The sequence below is a fragment of the Myxocyprinus asiaticus genome, chromosome 32 (assembly GCF_019703515.2).
Source record: "Myxocyprinus asiaticus isolate MX2 ecotype Aquarium Trade chromosome 32, UBuf_Myxa_2, whole genome shotgun sequence".
Classification (NCBI taxonomy): Eukaryota; Metazoa; Chordata; class Actinopteri; order Cypriniformes; family Catostomidae; genus Myxocyprinus; species Myxocyprinus asiaticus.
The window spans coordinates 6,650-16,502 of NC_059375.1; the positions used below are offsets into that span (position 1 = coordinate 6,650).

The 9,853-nt window shown below is 38.6% G+C and overlaps 1 long non-coding RNA gene across 1 annotated transcript; it reads right to left on the reverse strand.

The window, feature by feature from the left end:
- Window positions 1–7,500: 7,500 nt before the first annotated feature.
- On the reverse strand, window positions 7,501–8,026 carry LOC127423323 (uncharacterized). Its single transcript, XR_007894305.1, has 3 exons — window positions 7,932–8,026; window positions 7,727–7,820; window positions 7,501–7,585 (listed from the first exon to the last, which is right to left on the reverse strand). It is a non-coding gene; the product is annotated as an uncharacterized LOC127423323 (long non-coding RNA).
- Between the last annotated feature and the right edge of the window lie 1,827 nt (window positions 8,027–9,853).

The following is a 9,853-nucleotide window of genomic DNA, read 5'->3' on the forward strand; positions in this document are numbered from 1 at the left end:
GTCGAGGAAGGATCAAGATGTGAAAGTACGCATCCTTCAGGTCTACCGCCGCGAACTAATCTTGATGCCGGACGCTCGCTAGAATGCGTCTTTGCGTCAGCATCTTGAACGGGAGTCTGTGTAAAGCCCGGTTCAGTAGTCGCAGGTCCAAGATTGGCCGCAACCCACCGCCTTTTTTCGGTACAATGAAGTAGGGGCTGTAAAACCCTTTCTTCATCTCGGCTGGAGGGACAGGTTCTATCGCGTCCTTCCATAGGAGGGTAGTGATCTCCGCGCAAGGTAGCAGCGTTTTTGTCTTTCACCAAGGTGAAGTGGACACCGCTGAACCTGGGCGGATGCCCGGCGAAGTGAATTGCGCAGCCGAGTCAGACGGTCCGGACCAGCCCTCATGACGGATTGGAAAGCGCAAGCCATGCGTTCAAGTTCTACGCAAGGGGGACCAAAGGGACAACGTCATCGGATGTACCGGCAACTCCCCACAGGAAGCTGAAAAATTTGGGAAGATATGGGGTGGACATTTTTTTTTTAGTGCTGGCTCAAGTAAGAGCAAGGGAGTCATTATATTGGTAAATAAACATCTACAATTCAAATGTCTCAAACAGACTAAAGATAAATTAGGAAGAGTAATTATTGTGTTAGTTGAAATTCAAGGGCAAAGTTTGATTTTGGCTAATATTTACGCACCTAACGCTGATGATCAGGGCTTTTTTATAGACTTGAAGGGATGTTGCAAGCCACTGGCACCCCTCATGATATAATATTGGGAGGAGACTTTAATCTTTTGATGGACTTCGTCTTTGATCATAGTGAAGCAAAAGTGTGTAAACTCCCTAGAGCAACACTGACGCTTCACAGAATGTGTAAAAATCTTGGGTTTTCGGATATTTGGAGACTTTTGAACCATCTGGTAGGTACTATACATTTTTTTCATCATTTCATATGATTTATTCTAGAATAGATTTTTTTAATATATCCAAATCCCTAATTTCATCTGTTGTTGATTACTCAATTGGAAACATTTTAGTCTCAGATCATGCCCTGGTGAGTTTAGAGGTGATGCCACATATAGAGAAAAAGAAATCATATTGTTGGCACCTTAATGTATCCCTTCTGCAAAATCCTGATTTCCAACAAACGATAAAGACTGAAATCAGTGTTTATCAGGAGACCAACTGGTCCTCAGTATCCTCTGTGGGCATGGCTTGGGATGCACTTAAAGCGGTTCTTAGGGGTCGGATCATACAGTATGCCTCATTCATCAAAAAATCCAAAGCACGAGAACTTGGAGTTGGAAGGAAATATTAAAAGTGCCGAGGCATAGCTGAAGCGCTGTATGTCAGCTGATGGCCTCAGAGAAGTGACCCGATTGAAATATAGATATAATACTATTTTGTCGCAGAAAGTGGAGTTTTGGTTATTCAGGGCAAGACAGTCATACTTTGAGTTGGGTGACAAAGCAGGGAAGCATTTGGCTAGATATATAAAGCAGAGAGAGTCTTTTTTTTACCATCCCCTCAGTGAAATTTGCTGGTGGTGAAATATTTACCTCAGCCATTGATATTAATAATGCCTTTAAAGAATTCTATATTGATCTGTATAGTTCCACGCCTTCATCTACTGATGAAGATATTAGAAACTTTGTGGAACCATTAGATCTTCCTAAACTGATAATTGAGCAAAAAAACTCTTGATTCTGAGATAACCCTGGCGAGGCCACTACCGATCGATCTGGCCCACCCCCAGACTTGGCGCCCAGTCTCTAAGATGTAAACGGCACTTCTTACGAGGGCCAATCAGGTTGAGGCACTTGCCGACTTCGGAGAGACTCGGCGGTGGCGCCATTGGAAAGAGCGCCCTCGAAAATGGGGGGGTAGGACTCACCTTCCCGGCAAAAGTTATGGCATGAGTGTGGTGGTTTTTATCCCTATATCCCTAACCCAAGCCTAAGGGCCTGACCCCAAGTCTGCCACGGGCCCCCAAAAATGCTCCCCACACACCTACACCAGTCCATTCCAAACGCTAACCCAGCGCTCCTAGCACGGCCCCCCGGGGCACCCCCGGGAAACCCACCCTCGCTGGACTTAGAATTCGGCTGTCAATTCTCGCTACGGCCCGCATCATATATGGTGCGGGCCATAGCGAAGCCCCGTATCTCCGCAAGCGTACCTCCCAGAGTCATGGGGCTAACGCTGGTGTTCTCGGCCACCCTGAAAACCCCAAGACAGGCCTGACTCCCAGACTGCCAGCACCGTCGGAATAGCAGCCATCCAAAAAAAAAAATTTTTCCATAGACTCGCGTTGTGTAGACTGCCACCCTGTGGGAAAACAAAAACAGGAGTCAACACTGTGTCACAGACTTGCATTGTTCTGTCTGGCTTCATGTAGTGACCCGTTAAATGGACAGCATTTGCTGTTACACTCTGTGGACATCTGTCACAGTTGTAGCGCCACCAACTGGCAGAAGGAAGAGTGTCGCTTTTAACAGACTTTGAAATATCCCTATTAGGTTAACCTGAATTGCTTTCCACATTTTTTTTAGAATAATATCAAGATAGTGCAGATTTAAAATTCTGAGGGGATTCTTGATATCATGGCAGTGCTTTTGTATTTTGCATTGCATGCCCTGAAACAAGTAAGGTTTTGCAATTTGCACTGCAGTGGAAAAAGAGTACCTTAAACCAGTTTGGGTACTAACAGCTATTGCCTCAGAGTTATAACAGGTCTTGCTCTATTTACTTGGGTTCACTTATTTTATTTGTTATTTATATCCTTAGATTAGGAATAAAATACAGCAATCTGTTGCTGACTTTATACAGCAGAAGATGAAGTTGCTTTAAATGACCACTAGATGGAGCCTCGATACTGCTCTATAAGCTTTAGTACAATTAGACCTATTCCTTTTTGCTACCAAGGGAATTTGTTTGTTTTCTAAACCTAATCTTGCTTGTGCCAGCATATTCACTTGCTAACTATCATTTATACAAATTGACCTAATATGTACACAGTAAATTTTGCAGTGTTAAATTAACTCTTTAAGAGTTAAATTTAACACTGGGTCCGAGTGTATTTGGTCCCACTCAGAATTGGTGATCAATTTATTCTTGTCATAGTGCTAAATTTTCAGAGTGAAATTAACTCTATTTTGAGTAAAAGATTAACACTGCTCAACACTGAACAGTGTTAGCACAGTTTAACACTAAGGTGAAATTAACTCTGTTTGGTGTTACCACAGTTTAACACTAAGGGTAAATGAACTCTTATTAGTGTTAACATTTTACTAATGTAGAGTTTATTTACAACTTTAATATTGAAAAACTCTCTCACTCAGAATAAAATTCTTAAAACCCATTTGGTGTTGCAACAGGTTAATAAGTGTCAGTATTTCTCTTTGTGGTCTAAGTACAATAAAACAATTACTCTTCTACACTGACAAATGAACTCTTGAAACATGTTTTCAAAACAAAGAAAACAACTTCAACAATGTCACATATAAAACATTTATTAAAACAAGAGTCAGGCTCAGGAAACACTCAAATACACAAAAATACATCACGTCTGCATTAAATGGCAATATGGCACTACATGCAGTGCAGAATCTGTTGTACCATATTTCATCTGAAGATCAAATGGTTTGAAATAACACAGCTCATTAACATTCACTACCTTAAAAACTCTGTCTGGATGCAGTTTGACTGTAAAAGCATAGTAATGGTCATCAAAACATACAGTTTCCATCAGTGATCCACACAACAGCACATTTTCATCTTTCACAGCAATAGTCTGGATCTTACAAAACACTGGCATGTCACATGCTACTTCTGTACAGATAATAAATTCAGGGCGATACTCTGTGCCATGGTGTTTGATCCACTTAACAGAACAGACAACGTCTGACATTACCACTCCTAGTTTGGCAGCAATTTCTTGGCCACCTTTAAGTTCACTGAGTTCTATCATCTTCCCTGGGCCAAGAGACGATCTGTACTGGCTAAAAGACTCCCAGTGCATTGCAGTACAAAATTGGTGCTTTCTGGCTAGTGTTTTGGTGATGTTTTTGAAACTTTTTAACTGCGTTTTAAAGAATTTGTGTTTAGCTTCATAACGCATACACCACATGTGCAGAATTGGTCCAATTTTTCTAATACACTGTGGGTAATGAATCATTATGTGATGCTTTGGCAAAAGACTTCTTTCAGGAAATAATTTTTTGAATAGCTGGTGATGTTCAATTATTATATGTTTAAGATAAATGGTCATGCCTTCTGTTAAGACTGGTGAAAATACGATGTTGACAATCTACAAAAGTAAAATCAAAAGATGCCACTGTTTATCATCTCTTTGCACTAAATCACCAAATAATAGGGGCATGTTGCGCAACAAGCACCAAGATTGGATGGCATTTAAACCCAAATCATTGCTTCCATCAAACAATTTGACCCTTGGAGGACGGTTCCTCTGCTGATTATAACCATAGTCAAAAGCATGTACCCTACCAGCAAGATCATCAGTGCTCAGAAAATTATTTTGAATGTACTGCAGAACAAGTTTTACCTCTAGCTGAGCAACTCCTTCTAGAATGTCGTGCATTATATCCACAGCGAAATTGTTGGCTGTGTTGAAATACTTGAGTGAATTTAACAAACACGTCCGTTTGACACCATAAACATGTGGTAGTGTAGAATCAGCTTGTAAAGTTTCACAGTGCAGAGCATGCATCTCAGTTGTTCTTAGTACAACCTCAGGGTTATCTTCACAGAACACAGACTGAAAGTGATGTTTCTCAAGAAGGCAGAAACGACAGCAATATCGAGCCCCAAATGACTCAAGAAACCCAAACAAGCTGTGCAAGCCAAGATTATCCCCAGTGACTTGAATAACTGTACCCCTAATACAACTTCCAGACACTGGATTCTTAACCCCTTCAATCTCAAGCACTTTCAAATCATTTACTAGAGGCTCAAGTATAGAATTAAAACCATAGCACCTAATATCCTGTGCATGAAAGAGGGCACATAAATGAATATTCACCAATGAGGAGTTGAAAACTGGGGGGAAATTCCTTAATGTAAAATAGATTGCACCTAATTTGTGTATACATTTTTTGGAACCCAAAGGATTAGCGGTCTCAAAATCATCATAAAATAACTGAATTTGTAAGGCATAATTTTCTGTATAAAATAAGGGATTACTTTTAAAATATGCTGCATCACTTAGATCAACATAAATGCCTTCCTTTGGAACATGCCGGGGTTTAATCAAATCAATAAGTAGCGGATTTTGTAAAATTGCCTTTAGTGTTTCTAAAATGGGAATATAAGCAAATTTATCAGTTACAACAACTTGATCAAACGAACCTGTGGTTTTATTTCTCCTGCTGTCAAATCTGGTGCCAAGCACTATTTCGGTTGGTTCAACAATTCCCCATTTTTCCGTAAATAGTCTCTTTCGTTTGGCTTCAGAATTTAACATAGTAAATGGATTTTCCAAGTTTTGAAATGAATTTTCTATCTTTCTTTTAGTAGTTGTGTCCTGTGGAGACAGACAGAGCAAAGCTGCATCCTGGGCCTGACTATGAATCTCAAAAACCATTTCTTCCATAGATGAAACAAAACCATTTATAGCAGACTGACTTAAACCAGCAACTTTAAGTTGTGCAACAGCAGATGCACACATATCGAAAGTGCTCTTATTTGACTTTAACAATTCAGATATTGTGGCCATCTCTCCGGCACTTCCCATCTGATCAAGTATTTCAGCATTATTTTGTCCATCTGCCTTGGCGGTCTCATGGCCATCAATGGTGTCAAAATTCTGCTCACTCTCAGCATGTTTTGTGTGCAGATGTTTCCGAAAACCTGAAAAAGTACCAAACACAGAACCACAACCAGCCTCTATGCACTTAAGGTGAAGATTCTTTCCAGGAACAAAACCATGAACTAATCTGAAGTGCCTAAGAAGCATTTTTGAACCATTTAACTCTGCCTGACAAACAAAACACTTCATGAGGACAGAAAATCTTAAGGGACCTAGCAAAGCAACCTTGCTCTGACCTCAGCAACACGAGGGCTCTCTTTCACTTTGCCAACATCTATGTTGTATACAGTAGTCTGAATGAAAGTGTACATGTTGTGTAGCATAGTATTGTAAGATGTGCCAAAAACAAAGTGTGCCTTAAACAGTTCGTCAAAGGCACCAAGAGAAGAGGTTGACTTGCATGGAATGGCATGCTGATCAAGAACGATGAAGTACTGGTGAACTGAATTCTTCTGAGGTCCCACTGCCAGGAGATAGGGCTGAGCACTAGCAGTGATGTCTCGAAGATGCTCCTCAATGTTTGTTCCACTCTGAGAAGACAAAGCAAAGACCATCACTGATATGTTAAACAACAGAAAACTACAACGAAAAAAAACAAAAACAAACCTTCTTAAAGACAAAAAGATGTTTCTCTGCTTGAGACGCAGACACCTTTCCTGGTCTCTTTTGGCCTTGGGCAGAAGGTGGGATCAGATGCAACAGCAGTAGTATAGAAGAGAGGTCAGAGTCCCAAGCTGTTTAGACAGTATGTGTTAGGAAAACTTCAATAATGAAAACTGAAACTAAAGAATAAATAATACGAAAAAAATGATTGGGAACTAAATATTTAAACCTTATGCACCTTAAAATATTACACAAACATTACTAAAAATAGTAATATAAAATTAATCTGAAACATCTTACCAAAATTAACACCTTCTTCTGGGTGATCAGGAAATTGAACTGCTAGCAGGAGTTCTTCTAAATCACTGGTGGTTGGAAGCTTTTTGGACTGCTGAATCACTTTTTTCTTGAATGCAGTCGTCCATTTCTCCAGTAGCTTGCCTGACACTCCTTCTCCAAACATCAGAACAAAGTCTTGCTCAATCTAAGAAGAGGAATCATTATTAAATATAAACCCCTGCAAGCATTGAACAAACTTATTTTTAGACAACAGCAATGCATTTTTTTAAATCCTTAAGAATATGATCATAAACACTTTACCAAGCCTTTAAAGTCTTTGAAACGTGGAAAGACAATATCAATGTCAATATATCGCTTGACTGCATAGGGTCAAGAACCATGTTGTGGCGATAGTCAAATGTCAATTTCATCTTCTTCTTGACTGTGTCCTCATCAGCAGAATGTTTCATGAATGCAATTGATTCCTTGCATTCATCCTCACTCAAGACAATCTCTGGAGTAAACTCTGACTCCCGTCTTACAGTTGGTCCACCAGACATCCCCTCTGAAGATGCTCCTTGATGAATAAAGCATCATATGAGCTTAAAATCTGCTTAGAGAATGCCATGCAGTTAATACTGAAAAAAAAGGAGGCTCATCTTTTTACAAATAAAAATGCCACAATTAAGGCAACTCTGTAGCAACAAAACTGCTCTGAAATAAGGCACAATGAGCTATGAAAAAAAAATTTCAACAAATGAGAGGCAATTTCTGAATTTCATTCTGTACCTTCAAATGATGCTTGTCGTTCTTTAGCCAAGCCTCTCTGTATAGTTTTGATTCTCCATGCCAAGTACCCAGTGCCACTCTCACAATCATAGTAATGCTCCTTAGAAAGATAAAAATCCACAAAGAGTAAAAAAAGTCTTACAATTCAAGAGCAAAATCCACCACCTATATTATGGGTGTGTGATCAGAATTTAAGACAGGTCAACAGAGAAATAATATTCAAAAACAGTGTGATACTTACATAGCCATTTTTGGAGAAGGGGTCACTGAGGTAAGGGAACAAAGCCACAATTCCTCTGGCGTATTTTTCTTTAACCTGCCGTGGTGGTGATGTACTGTATAATAAAAAATAAAAAACACATATCTTTAGTCCCGGTTCAAAAAAAACAAAAGATGCTAGAACTACAGTGAGAGATCATATATACACCAGTTGATATGCAGATTACCCGTTCTTTTCTGTCATGTCAGCTGCCAGGATGTTCACCATTTTCCTTCTCGTTTCATCCCCCAAAGTCTTAGTTCGGTTGTATTCATTTATTACATGCTCCCCACCAGGTTTCTGGACAAGAATGGATTCCACCAACTTCATAAAAATTAAAAAAAAAATTAAAAAATAATAACATAAAAACAAAACAAAGCATAAATATGGCATTTTAAGAACAAAGTATTACCTTAATTAAAAAATTTTTTTTTTTAAGATGGATGAATTTCAAGTCTTTCCCCCCCCAAAAATATTTGATGCTCACCTTTTTAGCTTCATAATCTAGCCTCATTCTTTTACTTGAAGAGCTTTCTTCAATAATCACTGTGTCCTGTGAGTCAGTGGAGTCAATAGATGAAGACAGGGACTGATTTAACTGCACAGGAGAGGCTTGTGGAGAGGCAGATTCCAAGTCTAATTCCATAAAGGGAAAAAATCTTCACAATCCTAAAAAATTAAGCACTAAGAAAATTTCTAGCAAGTAATGTAATAAATACAAACCTGCACCATGTTTTATGGTTAGAACTCCAACTGAGGGATCTTTAACTACATCCTCAAAAACATCATCATCCACCTCCGTCCCTGATTCATCAACAACCATCACATTCTCGGGTACAGTTAGGACACCAAACTTTAAAAAAGCTGGAAAAAGGTATGCAAATTAATGAGAAAAGGCATTACATATTAAAATGTTGATCAGTAACTTACTGCATTTGCTCTGATGTTCAGAGTTACCAGCATGTGATGGGGAATTTAGAAACATTTAGAAACTTTAGGGGCAAAACTAACTATTAATTTTAGGTAAAAGTTTTAGTAATTAGTCTTTCCTTGCTGTGATGGGGCATCCAAGACAGAGACAAGCACGACTCTTATTTTGAAATGTCTATGCTTTATTACTGCAGGCTGCTAAATCAAATGTAGAGGGAGATAAAATATGCATTCTTACAACACTGTGACGTAAACATTGTCATAACTGATCAGCATTAGTTCATAAGCAATCGATTTATTGATTGAGAACTAATTCAGAGCATGCTGCGGCAGCATGTCGAACGCACAACAGCGCCGCGTTCAGGCTTTTAAACGTTAAGCGCTCACATATAAGTAATGATATCAAATAGCCTTTAGTTTATTAATCACATTAGGCAGTATCGCGATTTATGGTTTATCTTTCCATTCCCAAAATATAAGACGCCTTAAAATCACTATTAAGACGCGTGTTATGCCATTTAATGATCTTACATTTAAGAAAATTGATCGCAGGGATTTTTTTATTCATACCGATGCTCCAAAATAAATTTTACAGTTCCAACACATCTATTTTCTGTCACAAATGCAAGTGAAACGCTCACACTGTCGAGCCCTGAATATATATTATTCTCAAATAAAATGACCAAACAACAAACAAGTAATGGAAATATGATTTTTAAACCCAAAATAATATAATAAAAGTTAAAAAGTATAGTATGTTTTTCTTACCAGCAGACAAAAACTCCTTCAGGCTCAGCTCGGTTATTTTAACAAATTTTTGAGCATCCCCAAGTTTCACCTTAACCAGCATGTCCTGTAATAGGCCTAGGTGATGGAGTTTTACACACATGACAGTAGAAACAGGTTAGGTACCGAAATTGTTGAAATAGTTTGCATAGTCATCACTTTTAACTAAGACTTTGAACATTGCCATTTCTACTGTTTAATGCAAAAACTTAGCCGCTATAACTGTTAATGCTCCATTGTGACGTTGGATTATTCGACGTTTATAAATAAAAATATACAAATTAACAGGATATAACAAAGCTAACTACAACAGAAATACAAATTAAACACGATCATTGACATCATTTAAGATTTATTACCACACTGTGAAGAAAAAAATTCTCCACCATACTG